This window comes from Triturus cristatus, chromosome 3_1 (assembly GCF_964204655.1).
Source record: "Triturus cristatus chromosome 3_1, aTriCri1.1, whole genome shotgun sequence".
Classification (NCBI taxonomy): domain Eukaryota; kingdom Metazoa; phylum Chordata; class Amphibia; order Caudata; family Salamandridae; genus Triturus; species Triturus cristatus.
The window spans coordinates 28,225,881-28,244,518 of NC_140583.1; positions in this window are offsets into that span (position 1 = coordinate 28,225,881).

Below are 18,638 nucleotides of genomic sequence, written 5' to 3' on the forward strand. Positions count from 1 at the left end.
AGCCTACTCTCTTTCCCTCCCCCCAGCGCCTTGAGACCCTCACGGGTGAGTAGCGCGCTTTACCAACCCCTGATTGATTGAGCAGGGATTCTAGAAGATGTTAATCATTGGCATCAAAAGCCAACAGGCTTCTTCAGAACTCAGCATGGAGCTGGAATGTCGAGGACGCTGTACATTATTCTTGATATAAGCTGCAAGGTCGCGGCTTCTGGGGAATGCCATATTTGGAAGCAAAGCCATTCTGCCTGTCACGAAGCCTGGTATGGATCCAACATGAAATGGAAGGTCAGAATGCGGTCCAAGAGGCGGGAAGTCGGCCTATGGATATAGCACAAGGTCAGAAGCGTAGTCAAACACCGGTAAGTCCCACAGGTGGGTCCTAAGTGGATACAAGAACCCGAAGAGTGAATCGTGCCAACCAGTGAGATTTACCTTTCCCTGTCGTTTATTAATAACAGAGTCGCAGAACATTCTCTTTTTTTTTTTTTTTTTTATTGAAAGTTTTTCTGGTGTCGACATTAATCTGTACAATGCAAAAAAAAAAAGAAAACAAAAAAAAAAGATATGCACTCCAATATACATGGTAATCCAATCAATCGATACAAGTAACCAGTAATAGAATATATACACATTCTTCTACAACCAAACAGAGTGAGAAAATTACATAATACAAGATCAGAGAATAACCCCTGCAGGAATCATCAGTTTGATCTTCTCCAACTATCGAGAGGAGCCCACATATTTCTACCCATATCCCTTATCCTTTCCCCTTTTTGGTCATATAGGCAAGACTCAATATTATGTATCGCAAGGAGCCTTGCAATCCACATTTGAAAGGTGGGTGGGGAAGGATCTTTCCATCCTGTTGAAATAAGGATGCGCAACACAGCAGCCGAAACAAATACCAATGCTTCAGCAGAGTTAGACAATTCAGCTTTGCTATCTACACCTACCAGAGTCGCAGAACATTCTCAAATGCTTGTATTTATTTATTTATTCTTCTTTTGCTCACGGTCACTCATTACAAAAGAGTTATGATGCTCAACCTGCACAGCTGGCAAAGGCGGAAACATCTGTCTAACGGATTCAAAGTCGTCTTATCCAACAGCCAGCTTCAAGTGTCAGTCATAACTGAACGTTTAGGGATAAGAGTCCTCAGGAAAGTTCAAGGAAACATAAAGCAACCGAGGTGAATGTTTGCAATCATTACTTGGAGGGTATTCTGTAGGGGTGCGTTTAACTCGTGTAATGTGCTGTAGCCTAAATACATGAAATGACAGCAAATTACAAAAACTTGCGTCAGGTCATAACCCCGGATTTAGCGCGATTTTCTTAGCTCAAAATGCACCCTTGCATCTGAAATGGACCTGAGGATGTATTTTGTGCTAAGAAAATAGCCCTAAATGCAAAAGAACCCGAAAAGGAGCAGCCAGCCGCCGCTCATGAAAAATCTTTTTTTTCATGTGCTCCCGTGGTAGAATTTCTGTGCCAAATTTCTCATAATTACACAAATGGCCATAATTGTTTCTTTGTTGGTAATTTTGCATCAAAAGAGTGATACACAATTACTGAAATTACTCTAATTACTGTGGCATAATTGGGATTTCACCCCGGGCCTAGTATTTACAAACATTTCTCAGTCTTTTTTCCCACATATTTCAACTATTGTATGATCAAGATACAGCGACATCAAAGGAGCTTCGCCAATGGCCACTACATCATCAAGGCAAGTTTAAAATGCCATTTAGTACTACCCCAACACTACAACTGACCGCACCTATTTTTTTAAAACAAAATTTTACAAGTATTTGTTAATTTTGCTAACTTATTATTGTATTCTTAATTGTAAAACTATCCATTCACTTATTTAAACTAAATATAATTTAATATTTATCTTTATCCTAATCCTAATATTGTCCTTAATACAACATTTATTGTAATTATATTAATTTAATAATTTATTTCTCCATTTCTTACCCAAATTTGAACCAAAACCAACCCTTAGTTAACTATAATTAAATTATTTAAAACTACCTTTAACTTAAAACAATACTAACGATACCGTTAAATAATTTTGATGAATTTAATCCTGGTGAAATCTGTTGATGTTACTTCATTGTTTATTATTATTTTCCTATGCCTTAATCAACGTACATTAATTTACATTTTTATAACATAATCCCTCCCATAGCCCATATACTAACCTTATATTAACCCTAAATGAATGTCATTTAATTCAATTCATTTAAATAAATATCAGTAAACTAACACGGGCACCAACCATAATCCTAATACTTTAGGCACATTTAATTAAACTAAATTCAATTTTTTATTTTACATCTAAATAATTATTTTACCCTTAACTAAAATGAAAGTTATATGACTACCCTTAGTTGGTGTGAAGCTCATCTGTGTAGTTGCTGAATCGATGAAGGGCCATCAGCGTTCAGGAGCCAAGACTACTCATTCCTCAGGCTGCTTTCAGGAAAGACCTTTCATAGAATGCAGACATCAAGAAGAAAGAACAAGCATTTACAATGCAATGGTCTCGGCATTGGTAAAGTTAGAGCTATTGGCATTGCTCATGACATTATTTTTGCTTATGTTTTTTGTTTTTAAAACATTTAAAGAAACGGCATTGTCATGAGCAATGCCAATAGCTCTAACTTTAACAATGCCGAGACCGTTGCATCACAGGTCTTTACAACAGGAGCTGTTCCAATAATGACTGTGCTCAGAGCTGCCGGCACGCGCCTTTGCCTGAAAATCCATAGCTTTCCCAAGTACAATGGGATTTGAAAGCCCAATGTGTGCCTCGCCCCATCCCCGTCGAAGATCTGAAGAAAGATGCGCAGAGCCAATCGATACGCATTTTCATGTTTTTTTTCCAACGCTAATGGGTGCACCTGCTGTTTTGAAAAAGTCAGCAATTGGGCTTTTGAGAAACGCTCTTTTCTGACATTTTCGAGTCCGAGGGAATGGCTTAGGAGTCGGTCCAGCGCCACGCGACGAGCCCGGGAGAAGTTTTGCTCGGAATAAATCCGTGGTAATGAAGGCAAGCGATAAAAGATGCAACGCGGTAATGGGAGACATGGCTGACGGCCGGAGTAATGAGACAGCTAAGTGATGAGATAGCACAGGCGACGCTTGATCTAACCCAGTGACAGGGCCACGGCGAGACATTCATCACATTTTACACGGAGGGATTATGAGAAGATGGCGGCGCCGAGCCTGAGAACGGTCTCCTCCGAGAGCCGATCGCGAGCCAATCACGCCAGCCGTGTCCATTCCGCCGACAAACACCCTCCTCCCCCTGACATCAGTCGATTATTTCCCGACCGCGGGAAAGGCCCATGAGGCCGTAGATGAGGTGCGCAGAAGCATAAGCAGATGAAACGCTCTATAGAGGACGTAAAGGAATCACAAACGGGCAGCGGTGGATGCAAAACAGCCTCGCAGCTTTTTTTCATTCGTAGAAGATAAACTCAAGAAGACTTGCGATAGGCCCTACAGAAAATCGCAACCCCATCGTTGGTGCAGAAGGACCGGGTATTTGCTATGAACGTAATGGAAGTGTAACCAGGAAGTGGTCTGAGCGTTAGTCAAACCAATGACGTAAAACGAAATGAACGGGTTACAAATTGTGCCGAACGAAGACCGTGAACGATTTAAAACTAAAAACAAGGAGATCAGGTGAGGGAGCAACGCCGGGACACCACCGCCTTTCTCCGAGGCACAGCAGAAAATGCCTCGGAGAAAGGGAGTGTCCTTTTCGGATTGGGGGGCGTGTTTTGCTGTTGTCTCCTCCCTGAGACTTCTCGCAAAAAACACGCCCCCCGATCCGAAAAGGACGGGGCAGGATTAGAGTGACGGGACCTCTTCTCCAATGGCTGGCCAGCATTTACTAGGCCAGCCAATGGAGAACAGGGAAGAAGAGGGGCGGGTTCAAGCCCCTCTTCACCCAAGTCATTATGTCTCGCGAGCGAGACTGCGCAAGCGCAGCCATCGCTAGCCGAGACCTAAAAAGGGGAAGGAATACAAATATGCAGTTGACTGATTCCCCATTAACATGCATGTGTAAAACTCTGCTTCGCCTGCCAGGGAGATGACTCAAGAATGTTTGTGTGTGCTCATATCTATGTAATTTGTGCTATGCGACATTTATTCCTGTCTCGATACACAATCGTATACATTAACCAGTTGTATATGACAACCAGGCAGCCACATATACTGTGCAAGTCTAAGGGGCGTATGTACAAGCCCCTATCGCCACAGGAACGTCACTTTTTGTGACGTTCCCGTGGCGATAGGGGCCTTGCCTTATGTGCAAGGCAGCGTTAAGCCACTTAACGTGACTTAACGCTGCCTTGTACATAAGGCACCCTTTCACGCTGTGTTTAACGTGAAAGAGGCGTGCAGTGGGTGTTGCGGTGGGCGTTCCACCGCAACACCCATTGGGGGATATGTACAATGAAGTGGCAGAGCTTGGCATTTTTTGTTAAAGGTTTGTTTATGTACAGGAAGGTACATTTTCCTGTACATAAACAAACAATGGGATTTGGGTTTTTCTATGTGTGCTGCCTGGAAAATGCAAAAACGAGGAGAAATAAAGCATTTCTTCTCGTTTCGCCAACTTAAGACCAGGATTTTCCTGGTCTTAATTTTTGGCGCTGCCCCCTATGTACGCCACCCTTGTACATAGGGTGAAGCTTCAAAAACAATGGGTGTTGCGGTGGAAGGCCCATTGCAACACTCACTGCATGCCTCTTTCTCGCTAAACATAGAGTGAAAGGGTGCCTTATGTACAAGGCAGCGTTAAGCTACATTAAGTGGCTTAGCGCTGCCTTGTACATAAGGCAAGGCCCCTATCGCCACGGAAACGTCACAAAGAGTGACATTCTCGTGGCGATAAGGGCTTGTACATATGCCCCATTGTTTTTGATGATGCCCCATATGTACAAGGGTGGCGTACATAGGATGCAGTGCCAAAATTAAGACCAGGAAAATCCTGGTCTTCAGTTGACGAAATGAGGAGAAATGCATTATTTCTCCTCGTTTTTTGCTTTTTCCATGTGTGCTGCCTTGTGCAGCCCACATGGAAAAGCAAAATGCCATTGTTTGTTTATGTACAGGAAGGTGACCCTTGCTGTACATAAACAAATCTTTAAAAAAAAATCAATTTTGTAAATTTCTTGTGCGCTGCATGAAGCAGCACACATGAAAGTTACAAAATGGCATTTTAGGATTTTTAAAGTGCAGGAAGTAACACCTTCCTATACATAACCAAACCTCCCCTGCACACAGACACCCTTGCACTCTGGTGCAAGGGTGCCTGCGTTGGCGCTAAGTTGTTAAACTTAGTGCCATCGCAGGGGGACACACAAGGCTGCTCCACATTCTTGTAAACATGCTGCAGCCTTGCGTTTCCGAAGTGGCGGAGCGCTGCGTTAAGCCCAGGAGGTAACGACACGCTCCGCCACTTCATTGTACATATCCTCCTACATTTATAACTGTTTCTGCGAAGTTGCCTCTTACATTTTCACACATTTTCAATTTAGACTTTAAACCACGCGCCTTTGGGTCATTGGTCAGCTGGCCGCCTCTATTCATCTGGAATGTGATCTCCAGTTCTGTACAAAAGAACCCAAATGTAATCTATAGATCTCAAGGCTTTATAAGCCGCCTTCAATCCGAACACAAGGCACCAGGGGCTGTCTCTAGAACTAGATGCAATGCTCAGGGTGTGGGCTCTTAGAACAGACACCACTGCTTCCCAAGACGCTTTTTGAGCTTGACACTATACACCCAATATGGCGTCCAGATCTGGCCAGACCACTCTAGACGTAAAGACATATATTCAGTATCAGCACTGAGGATTTAAACACTATGTTCTATAGAAACACAATTTGGATTTTTTTTCATGACACAAGCTTTCCAATGTCTGTTTTGGAAAATGTTTATCACAGCTGTGAGCCCAATATAATTCGACAACCTTTTAGATTAGTGTTTCCCAAACGGTGGGTCCCGGGCCACTGGCGGGGCGTCAGCCAGTTTCTGGTGGGTCACGAAAGTCCAATCAATAAAATAAAAATGCATTTTATTTCTATATTTACCTTGTCCCTCAAAGCCAGAGGTCAAATGTCAGGCTGTGTCTACTGACAAACTGCTGCGTTTTAGATATCGCCTGCACCGCCCTTGCGCTGTGCTTACAAAATCTCTTGTAAATAGAAAAAAAAATCTTAATGGGGCTTACAGCCCTCCCATTACTTACCATTACCACTTACTTGACACTCTCATTTACTTGGTATCCATTGGTTATTACGTGCGATTTCCTGTAGGTTTCCCGACTCCCTTCATCTTTGCTCGTGTGTTTATGTTTTTGTTGGAGCATGCACCAAGTACCTCTTCCTTTTGGAGATTGCATCCTCTGGTTTTGTTGCTGGGACTGCTTTTTTCTTTGCAAGCAGGCATGTTTTGCTACTGCGTGTTTTTTTGTAGCTGTGTTTATTCGCCCTATCATTTTGTTTGTTTATCAGGACTTTTGTTGCAAAGATATGGTATAGATATTCTAACTTTGAAAATGGAAAAGCATGTTCAAGTTTCGGCGTCCATTTAACAATGTGTGATTGTCCGCACATTATTTCAGGTCTGTTGATTTCAAAAGCAGTTTGTGCCACTGCCTTTGTTCATGTGTTTATTTAGTAATTAACTGTTTCTTGTCTCAAGGAGTTCGTAATTTGACCAGTACATTTTTTCATTCTTAAAATGCAGTGTGTGTGACTTCATTGTGGGGCACAGTTCTGATTCAATGGGTACAAAAGACAAACGACTCCATAACTGCTGCAACGAATAAATATCATTTTACATTATAGGTTGATTCTTACAATGGATCTGTTCCATTTCGAGTTTATTTGTCTGAGTTTTAACTTGTATTCAGCAGTAATATTTATTTATTCTTCTGCACCCTCCTGCAGTGCTACAGATATTCTGTTATTTTTGTTCCAATATCTTCAGCTGAGCTTTGCACTTTTTAAAAAGTCAACATTGAAGCCCTTCCTATCTCTGTTACCATCTAAATTATATTCCCAAACAAGCGCTTTGAAGCACGGGTTGTATTTCTAGCCACTATCATACAGCAAGAAGCTTTTTTTTTCCTCCAAAGGCACTTCACTGTTAGCTGTGCTTTTTCACACATCTTATGCTCTATGGGGGATATTCGCAAGAGTGTGCAATAATTATCACCAACCTAGGTGAACGCATGTACACAGAACGCCGTCTATCGCAGGAAACTAATGCCGTGTTAACGGCGTATTCTCAACACGCCGGCAACAGGCGATAGTTTCCCGATAACGCGTCAAATGTCTGCGTTAAACTTACCGGGACGCCGATAAAAAAGAAAACCCTAACGTGAAAAAAGTTGCGATGGGCCCAACAGCGATAAAATCATCTGCGATAAGCAGCGCAGTAGGGTGTGGTCCACCTGCCTCATCCCCTTCATCATCGTCCAGTGCATCTGGCACCTGGATCCATGGGGCATTGGTGCGTACACATATGTTGTGCAATACACAACATGCAATGATCATCCTGCACACCATTTTCTGGGCTGTACAGGAGTCCTCCACATGTGATGCCCAGGCACCTGAAACGTGACTTCAACAAGCCAAATGTGCGACCAACAATGCCCCTGGTGCGTTTGCGGGCCACATTGTACTGCCTCTGGTCCGGGCTGTGCGGGGCTCGGAGGGGTGTCATCATCCATGGGCAGAGTGCATATCCATGATCACCTGTGAGAGGAAAGTGAGACATGTGTGAATTGGTGGTTCTGCATGCTGTGTTGGCAGACCTACAAGTTTTGTGGCATGTTTTGTGGCAGGTGAAACCTTGACCAAAAACACATGAGCTCCACACTGTGTTGAGGAGGGAACAAGAGGCACGGAGTTTTAGGAGCTAGCAGCCTCCAACTATGAATGTTTAACCACAAAAGAGCTGCTCCTAAAGTGGTAACCACTATAAGGTTTGAGTTATATTGTGAGTGGGGACATCTCACAAAAAGTAACGGACTGGTCTCACACACCACCTGGTGTCATGCTTCATCATTGACCAGTCCTCGCCCTCTAAAACCTTGGTTTGATAGAGGGCGGGCATACACCTGACAACAGGGATGCACTTCTAAACTAAGTGGGGGCCCATGTATGAGTGAGTGAGATTAAAAATCATTATAGTTATCCTCATTGTGTTTTTTAATGTGAAAGGTAACTATATGATGTTTAAAAGCAGGTGACGGTATGTGGGGGAATTAGTGTCCCCTAACCGTTGTGTTTAGAGGTCGACATGTTTCTGCCGTCTTGGCCCAGGAGGGTCCAGGGCATTCATCAGGACCTAAATATGTAAATGGGGGCTCCGTTCTTACCAAAAGTGGCAAGAGTGTACCACTGTGTGGGCATGATCACTGTCACACTCCACAATTGGATGGCTCCAAGAGTCAAACCCTAAAAAAAAAACAAAGCTACTGGCCCCATGGGAGGAGGGGAGGAGAAACCCCTGTTTGTCAGAACTGCCTCAAGGAAAGTTTCCTGCGTGGATCCTAGGCGACTGCTCCCGTTCCTCCCCGGTGTCTACACAAATACGACAAATACAGGCGCGCCAAAGGCACGCCTAAGGCAAGCCCATCTGCGCCCGTCCACACCTGGACTGCGCCCAGTGCCAGACCCCCTGGCCCCCGCAACCACCACAAGATCCGTCGCCGCTACAACGCAAACACCCTCCACGCACTCAGCGCCAGACGGACTTCCACCTGCTTCCAGGCCACCCCGAAGCTCACCCACGGACCCTTCACCTGCCGAAACTGCAGCTACACTAGCCAGCGCACACCTGCACGTCCTGACCATCCCAATACTGCAGGCCACAACTACCTCAGCTGCATACTACTCAACACCCGCTCAGTCCACAAGCATGCCGTCAAACTCTGGGACCAGCTCGACTCCTCCGCCCCAGATGTTCCCTTCCTGATGGAGACCTGGATGAACACCTCCTCAGCGCCCGACATAGCCATAGCCATCCCGGATGGCTACAAGATCACACTCAGGGACCTAAACAACAACAAACCAGGAGGAGGAATAGCCATCATCCACAGGAACACCATCAGAAGGTCAACCAACACCGAAGACTCCTTCAGCATGGCCAAACACCTACACTTCCAGATCCACGTCGATCACAACACCACCCTCATAGGAACCCTCGTCCACAGACCCCCGGGACCCCGACCACAGCTCAGCGAATCCATCGCCGACCTCATCAGCACGCACGCCCTCGCCTCCACAGACTACATCCTCCTTGGAGACCTGAACTTCCACCTTGAGAACGCCAATGACAGCAACTCCACAACGTTGATCGACAACCTCGCCAACCTCGGACTCAAACATCTCGTCACGACACCCACCCACTCCGCCAGTCACACGCTCGACCCCATCTTCACCGCCAGCGACCACGTCACCTTCAGCCACACCAACGAACTCCACTGGACCGACCACCACTGCATCCACTTCTCCTTCGAGAAACACAACACACACAACCAACCGCAACTTATCCCACACAGCAGCTGGAAAAAAGTCACCAAAGAACAGCTCACCACCACACTCGCCCGAGACCCGAGCCCTCCGAGACCGACAAAGCAGCCAACAACTTCAGACAATGGATCGACGACTGTGCCAACACCCTCGCCCCGATCAGGAAACCCTCCAACAGGCGCACCGACATGAGAGCCATCTGGTTCAACTCTGACCTCCAGATCTCCAAGCACACCTGAAGAAGACTCGAGATACAATGGCGCAATTACCAGACACCAGACAACCACGCAGCCCTCATGAATGCCATACACAAACACCACCAACTCATCCGATCCACCAAAAGAACCTCCTTCAAGGAACTCATCGACAACAATGCAAACAACAGCAAAGAGCTCTTCAACATCGTGAAAGAACTCGCCACCCCCAGCTCCTGCTCCAATGACATACCGCCTTCACAAGTACTCTGCGACTCCCTGGCTACCTTCTTCCACCGCAAGATCACAGACATCCACAACAGCTCTGACATTCAGACACCGACGACAGACGCCATCACCCTGACTCTACACCCACCAAGCACAACGACCTTCTACTCTCCTGGCACAACATCAATGACGAAGACGCCATCAAAATCATGAACACCATCCACTCCTGCTCACCTTCCGACCCCTGCCCCCACCACATCTTCAACAAGGGAAGCTCCATCATCGCACCCCAACTCCGAAAGATCATCAACAGCTCCTTCGAGACCGCCACCTTCCCATAAAGCTGGAAACACGCCAAATCAACGCCCTTCTCAAGAAAACCAAGGCGGACCCAAAGGAACTCAAGAACTTACGACCCATCTCCCTGCTCCCATTCCCGGTGAAAGTCATTGAGAAGACCGCCAACAGACAACTAACCCACTTCCTGGAGGAAATCAACGTCCTGGACTCCTCCCAATCTGGCTTCCACAGCAAGCACAGCACCGAAACCCCCCTCATCGCCGTCACTGACAACATCAGGACCATACTGGACAGTGGCGAAACCGCTGCCCTCATCCTCCTGGACCTCTCGGCCGCCATCAGCACCTTCTGCCACCACACCCAGCGCACAAGCCTCCTCAACGCAGGGATCCGAAACAAAGTCCTGGACTGGATCACCTCCTTCCTCACTGGCAGAACGCAGAGAGTCCGCCTCCCCCCCTTCAGATCCCAAGCCACCACAATCACCTGCGGCGTACCCCAAGGATCATCCCTCAGCCCGACCCTTTTCAAAATCTACACGGCACCGCGCGCCAACATCGTCCAAGCACACTACCTCAACATCATCTCATACGCCGAAGACACCCAGCTGATCCTCTCCCTCACCAAGGACCCGGCCACTGCCAAATCCAACCTCCACGAGGGAATGAAGGCCGTCGCAGAGTGGATGAAGACGAGCTGGCTGAAACTGAACTCAGACAAGACGGAGGTCCTCATCCTTGGCTCCACCCCCTCTGCATGGGACGACTCCTGGTGGCCGACCACACTGGGAGCTGCCCCGACACCCACCAACCACGCACGCAACCTAGGGGTCATCCTGGACGGATGTATGACGTTACAACGCACACTTTTACAACGCATGCACTTACAACGCATTTTTTACAACGCATAATCCATTACAACGCATGACATTACAACGCATGACACTACAACGCATTTTTAAAAAATACCTTTACAACGCACTACCATTACAACGCATACTACCTTTACAACGCATACCATTACAACGCATAATATTAAATTACATTTAAGGTAAGTATTAGATAGTATAGGGGTAAAAATTACTATTCTAACTCCAGGGGGTGCAACAGTAGGGTAAGTGTTGGATAGTGTAGGGGTAAAAATTACTATTCTAACTCCAGGGGGTGCAACAGTAGGGTAAGTGTTGGATAGTGTAGGGGTAAAAATTACTATTCTAACTCCAGGGGGTGCAACAGTAGGGTAAGTGTTGGATAGTGTAGGGGTAAAAATTACTATTCTAACTCCAGGGGGTGCAACAGTAGGGAAAGTGTTGGATAGTATAGGGGTAAAAATTACTATTCTAACTCCAGGGGGTGCAACAGTAGGGTAAGTGTTGGATAGTATAGGGGTAAAAATTACTATTCTAACTCCAGGGGGTGCATCAGTAGGGTAAGTGTTGGATAGTATAGGGGTAAAAATTACTATTCTAACTCCAGGGGGTGCATCAGTAGGGTAAGTGTTGGATAGTATAGGGGTAAAAATTACTATTCTAACTCCAGGGGGTGCATCAGTAGGGTAAGTGTTGGATAGTATAGGGGTAAAAATTACTATTCTAACTCCAGGGGGTGCAACAGTAGGGTAAGTGTTGGATAGTATAGGGGTAAAAATTACTATTCTAGCTCCAGGGGGTGCATCAGTAGGGTAAGTGTTGGATAGTATAGGGGTAAAAATTACTATTCTAACTCCAGGGGGTGCATCAGTAGGGTAAGTGTTGGATAGTATAGGGGTAAAAATTACTATTCTAACTCCAGGGGGTGCATCAGTAGGGTAAGTGTTGGATAGTATAGGGGTAAAAATTACTATTCTAACTCCAGGGGGTGCATCAGTAGGGTAAGTGTTGGATAGTATAGGGGTAAAAATTACTATTCTAACTCCAGGGGGTGCATCAGTAGGGTAAGTGTTGGATAGTATAGTGTAATATTATGCGTTGTAATGGTATGCGTTGTAATGGTAGTATGCGTTGTAATGGAATGCGTTGTAAAGGTAGTTTTTAAAAATGCGTTGTAGTGTCATGCGTTGTAATATCATGCGTTGTAATGGATTATGCGTTGTAAAAAATGCGTTGTAATGGTAGTGCGTTGTAACAGTTGCGTTGTAAAGGTTGTTCCCCCCCTGGACTCAATGCTCTCTATGACCCAGCAAGTCAACATGGTGTCCTCCTCCTGCTTCAACACCTTCCGCATGCTCCGCAAGATCTACAGATGGATCCCCACCGAAACCAGAACGGTCCCCAAGCACTCGTCAGCAGCAGGCTGGACTACGGCAACGCCCTCTACACAGGGACCATGGCTGCACTCCAGAAGAGACTCCAACGCATACAAAACGCCTCTGCACGCCTCATCCTTGGACTCCCTCGCCACAGCCACATCACCACCCACCTGAGAGATCTGCGTTGTCTACCAGTCAACAAGAGGATCACCTTCAAGCTCCTCACCCACGCTCACAAAGCACTCCACAACGCCGGACCAGCATACCTCAACGAACGACTGTCCTTCTACACCCTGAACTGCCAGTTTCGCTCTGCCGACCTCACACTTGCCACCGTCCCATGCATCCGCCGAACAACCACCGATGGAAGATTATTCTCCCACCTCGCCGCCAAGACATGGAACACCCTCCCTGTCCACCTGCGTCAGACCCAGGGCCTGCTGACCTTTAGGAGACGTGTCAAGACCTGGCTGTTCGACCAGTAGCTGCCCCCCCACTCCTTATTGCTTTGAGACCCTCACGGGTAAGTAGCGCGCTCTACAAATGATTGATTGATTGATTGATGTATGCAACTCTGGGATTCATGTCTGCCATGTTTTGCTCCAGGCAAATGTGTGGGAACAATGTGTATTACGTAGCCTCACAGTTGCTTCCCCCTCCCTCCGAGCTCATTTCCATGTGTGCGCAGCGCGGTTGCATCACTTGCACTCCTACGGAATACCCTTGTCATGCCTGTCTGCGCATGTCCGCAAGCCTGACAACAAAACTTTCCTGTTTGCCGCCTTGAACCACTTGGTAGCGCTTTCATGCGTGAATCATGGAAGCTACTCTTTGCTCATCAGTGTCTGAGGAAGGATAAAGCAGTTTTATCTTACCGGGGAGGAGTGTGAAACAACAGTTTGTCACTCGCATGTGTGCAAACACGTCCAATTGCACGTCGGATGTAACGTGTTGGAGCAGAATCCAGCAAGCATACTGAAGGGGACACCAAGACCATCCTTCATGCCTGTCTTCACATTGCCTACTGACGGCAGCTAACTTATGTTACACAATCAAGACTGCTGTGGCCTGCAGGCGGGAGTCCAAAACTTGGTAACAGTTTCCCAGGGCGTAACTTGCTGTAGCAAGGTCCTTTTCCCGCCCACGCAAGGGAGTCAAGATTCTACACTTTGGCCTTCCACTCCAACTTTGAAAGCAGAGTTAAAAAATTAGAGCAGGCACAAAGCCCTTTTATTCCAACAGGAGTTGGCCCTCACTTCCGCCAGAGAATAATCCAAGGAGTACAGGTGGCTCGGACCTCGAGTCAGATACAGTCGCTTCTTGACACTGACCTCCCACTTCATGTGGGGCAACTAATTCACCAAATATTCAATGCATCTGAGACGACAGGCCTTGCACATTTTTTTAAATGTGGGGGATCTGGCATGCTCTGTTCTGTCCAGACCGTATCCGGGGTAATACCAGCTTTCATTCATTCTACCTATTCCCGCGTCTTCGGCGGGTGTCACTTCATATTGGCGCTTGAGGCTGGTATCCTGATCCCCCTCTCTGTGCTTGGCGTGTTCTGCTCCATAATGGCTGCTCACTTTGAGGCTATGCACAGGCCGGACCAGCTCCAACTCTACGGCACTCGCCTGTACGAGGCTTTTGGATGCTTGCCCTTAGCAACGATTGGCATAAGTCACGACTTGACCTTTCGATTTGCATACTATACTTGCGTTCAGTCTGTGCTCCATTGCAAGAGATGTCATTTCTTCTTGGTGATGGAACTGTATCTCTCGAACACGTGGTGTCCAGTCCCTGATTTCAGTCGGTTGATGGTTCCCTTGGAGGCGCATGACCAGGCTTGTACTGGGGATGGTCAAAGGACGCGTGCAGCTTTACTTGGACTCTTGGCTCAATGGGATATCTGTGCGGCTGCGCAGAGTTTCCTACAACGTAGTTTCGTTGAATATCACGCAAGTTTCCCATTTCTGGTTTTGGATGCTCCAGCATATGAGGTACATCGTTGTTCCTTCGACTTACTTAATTGGATGTCATCGCTTTTTTCTACCAATGACAAGCATGAACTGTTGGAGGGAATTGTATTTCTCTGCACGCGTACCTTCAAGGATAAACTGCTGAGGCCGTCACAACTATGCTGTCTGCATTATTGACAATTTTTTCCATAGCTCAATGTGCCTTTAGCTTTTTCTACTGACTTTCCATTTTGTCAACGATTTCGTATATTTTTCTTTTGGGGTAGTCTCTCACCAATAGTTTGAACACTGCCTGACTTTTTGACTCTGTTTTTGGTCTACTGTCTATGTCATACTGACTCACCAGGGGGAGGGTGTTTGGATACATTGTCGACATTGCTAAGTTGGCCTGCGTTTGCTTGCTCTATGCTGCTGCTTTTGCACACGCCTCTGCTAGAGATTGTTTTCGCGACACTTCTCCACTGCCCTGTACATGGTGACAGATTGTTTTTCACGTTCTCAGGTTTCACATCAAATTCTCTCTGGAAGTAATGTGCACAGTCGGTCGACAATGTCTCCTGTTGTTCTGTTCAGCTCAGTCCCTATTATCTAGACAAGACATGTTAGCACCAGGGTGCTGATCTCTGCTGTTCCTCTGATGTAGACCTTTGCATTTACGCTTTCAGGTAGGAGGTCTGCTAATGACTCCTAGGGATCTTCTGTTATGTGAGGTGACTTCTTACTGCCGAGGAGAGGGTCATTTTGCCTTTCACACTGTCTTTATGGAATGACAACTCCTTTTGTATTCAATGGTATTGTGACAAAGCTGATGGTGCTCGCTTCATGCATTTTGCTGCTGCTCGTGGCTCACATGCTGTTGGTGCTCGCTTCATGCATTTTGCTGCTGCTCGTGGCTCACATGCTGTTGGTGCTCGCTTCATGCATTTTGCTGCTGCTCGTGGCTCGCATGCTGTTTCATGTCTCACTGTAGTCGAAATAAACCTTTTGAGCTTATTTGGTGACTCTGATAATTCATATTGTGGACATGTACGAGAGGGGAATTCTTTCTTGTTGTGCGCTGCCTGGGTGGTAGTCCAGGAGGGTCCTGGGGGGGGGGGGGGTGGCGGTGGGTGTTGTGGCCCTCTTGGGTCTCCGAGCTGCATGATTATTAGCTCCATGGCATCTGTTGGTCTTCAGATGTGGCTCTGGGCTGGGATCCCTTTATACTGCAGGTTTTCGTCCTACTTAAGACCAGATAAAAGCAGCTCTTAAGTTCCTGCTGCTAACGTGCCTTATCGCCTGTTTTTTGCCCGCATCGCCGATCTGGCTGATCGTTGGGAATATCGCGATGTGGTGTTATCGTGAGTTTTTGGACGGGAACGCCTACTCTGCATATGATTAGCATTAGTTGTCGCTGTCAGCCTTGGCGATGCTTTTTGTGGTGGCTATCGCAGGTAAACTGCTGATGTCGGCTGTTTGTGCAGGCTTGTGAATAGGGCGATGGATCTATCGCCGATTTCGTGGTGGTAAAGTGCCGCTAGATCGGCGATGCCTCCTTGAGAATATGCCCCTATATTTTTAAGGACTTTTATTGCAAGGATATGGATTTACAGTAAGAGATCTCGACTTTGGAAATGAGGAACCATTTTTGAGTCTCGGCGCCGCTTTTAAGTTCTGTGATTCTGTGCACATTACTTGCAGTCCTTTTCTGATTCCAAATTCACTCAGGGCTAGTGTCTCTGTGCATTTGTTGATTTTGGCATTAACTGAGTCTTGTCTCACGCAGTTCGTTAATTTTACTAGTAGGCTTTTTGTTATGTTATATGTTATGTTATAAATTACTTAGAAAGCGCAGGTACACCAGATTGGTTTCATGGCGCTACTGTAAGGGATGCCATAGTCCTGGACGTTACTCGTATGCCTAACTAAATAGCCGTGTTTTTAGAAGTCTCCTAAAGCTCTTGAGATCCCTGCAGGATCTAATCTCTAAGGGCAAGGAATTTTTCATTCTTAAAACATCGAAGAATAAATAATTGGTGGAACTAATGAACAATATATTCATCTTTTGGATAATTCGTACAATTGTAGCATTCAATTATCACTTTTATTGATTAACGTGATCATTTACATTCAGCGGTTGCGATTACAGCACCTCAACCTCCTGGAGTAATTTAAAAAAAACTAATTTTTATACTACTTTGCATGTTTGCTAGCATAAAGGGGTAAGTTCACATTCACATTTCCATGGCGACAAAAGTGCTTTGAAGCGCCCTCTATAATAAAGAGCGGCTATATTTTCATAATAAATTAACATTTCCTGTGAAAGTGCTTCAGTGTGGCTTCTGGCTACATCTATTACATGCCTTTTAAAACCAGATTTACCCTAAAACATAGCAGTATTTCGCTTACCTCTATTACACATTATCCTATGTCTCAGATAGTATGAAGTGAGTGTGTGTGTTTATATATTGTTGACGCGCGTTTTTGATTATGAAGTACATTGGGGCATATCAACAAGGGCCTTATCTCTGCTTTTTTGGCTTTAAAAGCCAAAAAAGCAGAGATAAAACTAGCACCCTATCAACAACAGGGTGCTAACATGCAAATTTGCATGTTAGCACCCTTTTACTCTACGCTTCCCCTTGCATCTCTAATGAGATGCAAAGGGGGCGTTCCAGGGTAAAATAATAGGAGAAAGCGACATTTCTCCTATTATCAAGAATATTGCTAACCCTGTTAGAGACAAAAAAAGCAGCGCTAACCGTGGTTAACGCTGCTTTTTTACGTCTGGTATTTTTCAGACTTAGCCATGATATCCTATGGAAGGAGGATATCATGGCTAAGTTTGCCTGTCCCTATCAACAAGCTAACGTGAGATTATCGCTGGGTTTCCAGCGATAATCTCACGTTAGCCACTTAGCGTTAGGATTTTTATCGCTATTGAGATAAGCGTTGCTAATAGCACGCTATCTCAGCGATAAAAATCAACGCTAGCCGGCGATAATTATCCTAGCGCTAAGTGCGCTTAGCGATAATTATCGCCGGTTGTTGTTGATATGCCCCAGTGTGTGCAAATGCATTGTGGTAATTGTATGCGGAGATGACTTCAGGGCGGTTGATTTTTAGTGCGTTTTGTGCCACTGTCCTCGTGCATGTGTTTGTTCTTTCATTAGCTGTCTGTGGTCTCAAAGAGTTTATTTTTTCCTGCACGTCACAACATTCTTCAAATGCACTGTGTGCACCTGCACTGTGAGGCTCTGTTCCGATTGATGGATCCACAAGTCCAGAGAATCAATAACTGGCGTAAGAAATAAATATTATTTCACGTTTTTGGGGGATTCTTACAATGGCTCTATTCACCTGTAAGCTTCATTTGTCCGGGAGTTAACTTATATTAAGCTTCTGCGTTGATTTACTCTCCCTTAACCCCCAGGACTGCCACCAATAATCGACGTTTTATACTATTTGGCAACCAGTATGTATCTCCCCAAAACAATAGGTACATCATTCTTGTCTATATGGCACAATAGGGGGAAAGGGAGTTTCGAGGTCATAACCCATTAACAGTAATAATGTGAATTGAAAAGGTCAGCTACAATACTTCTATCTACCTCATGTATATATTTCTAAATAAATATGTACAATTTAGTAGTGTGTGTAATAAACATGCTTTTCTGCTTCCAAAGAAAAAGCACAAACTGGACAATAATTTATTGAGTCTTATTACTTCATGCCCACAATTATAAATTACGCGCCCCCAGCACCTCCTCTGAGTACACCTTACAATGCACTGCTTTACTGCTCTAAAAAAGGAAACTGCTACAATTGGGCCCATAGGGCCCGATTCACAGAACTAACTTAAGACAAAATCCTAAACTTACTACCATTTTGGTATTCACAGAAGGCACTTACTCATTTTGGTATTCACAGAAGACACTTACTCACTTCGGTATTCACAGAAGTTAGGAGTCCTAACTTTAGGACTTCTAAATGCCTTCTGTGAATACCGAAAGTCTTAAAATTAGGATTTTTCTCAGTTTAGGAGTCCTAAAGTTAGGACTCCTAACTTTACTACTACTAAACTTAGAACAATCCTAATTTTAAGGCTTTCGGGGATCACAGCAGGCATTTAGGAGTCCTAAAGT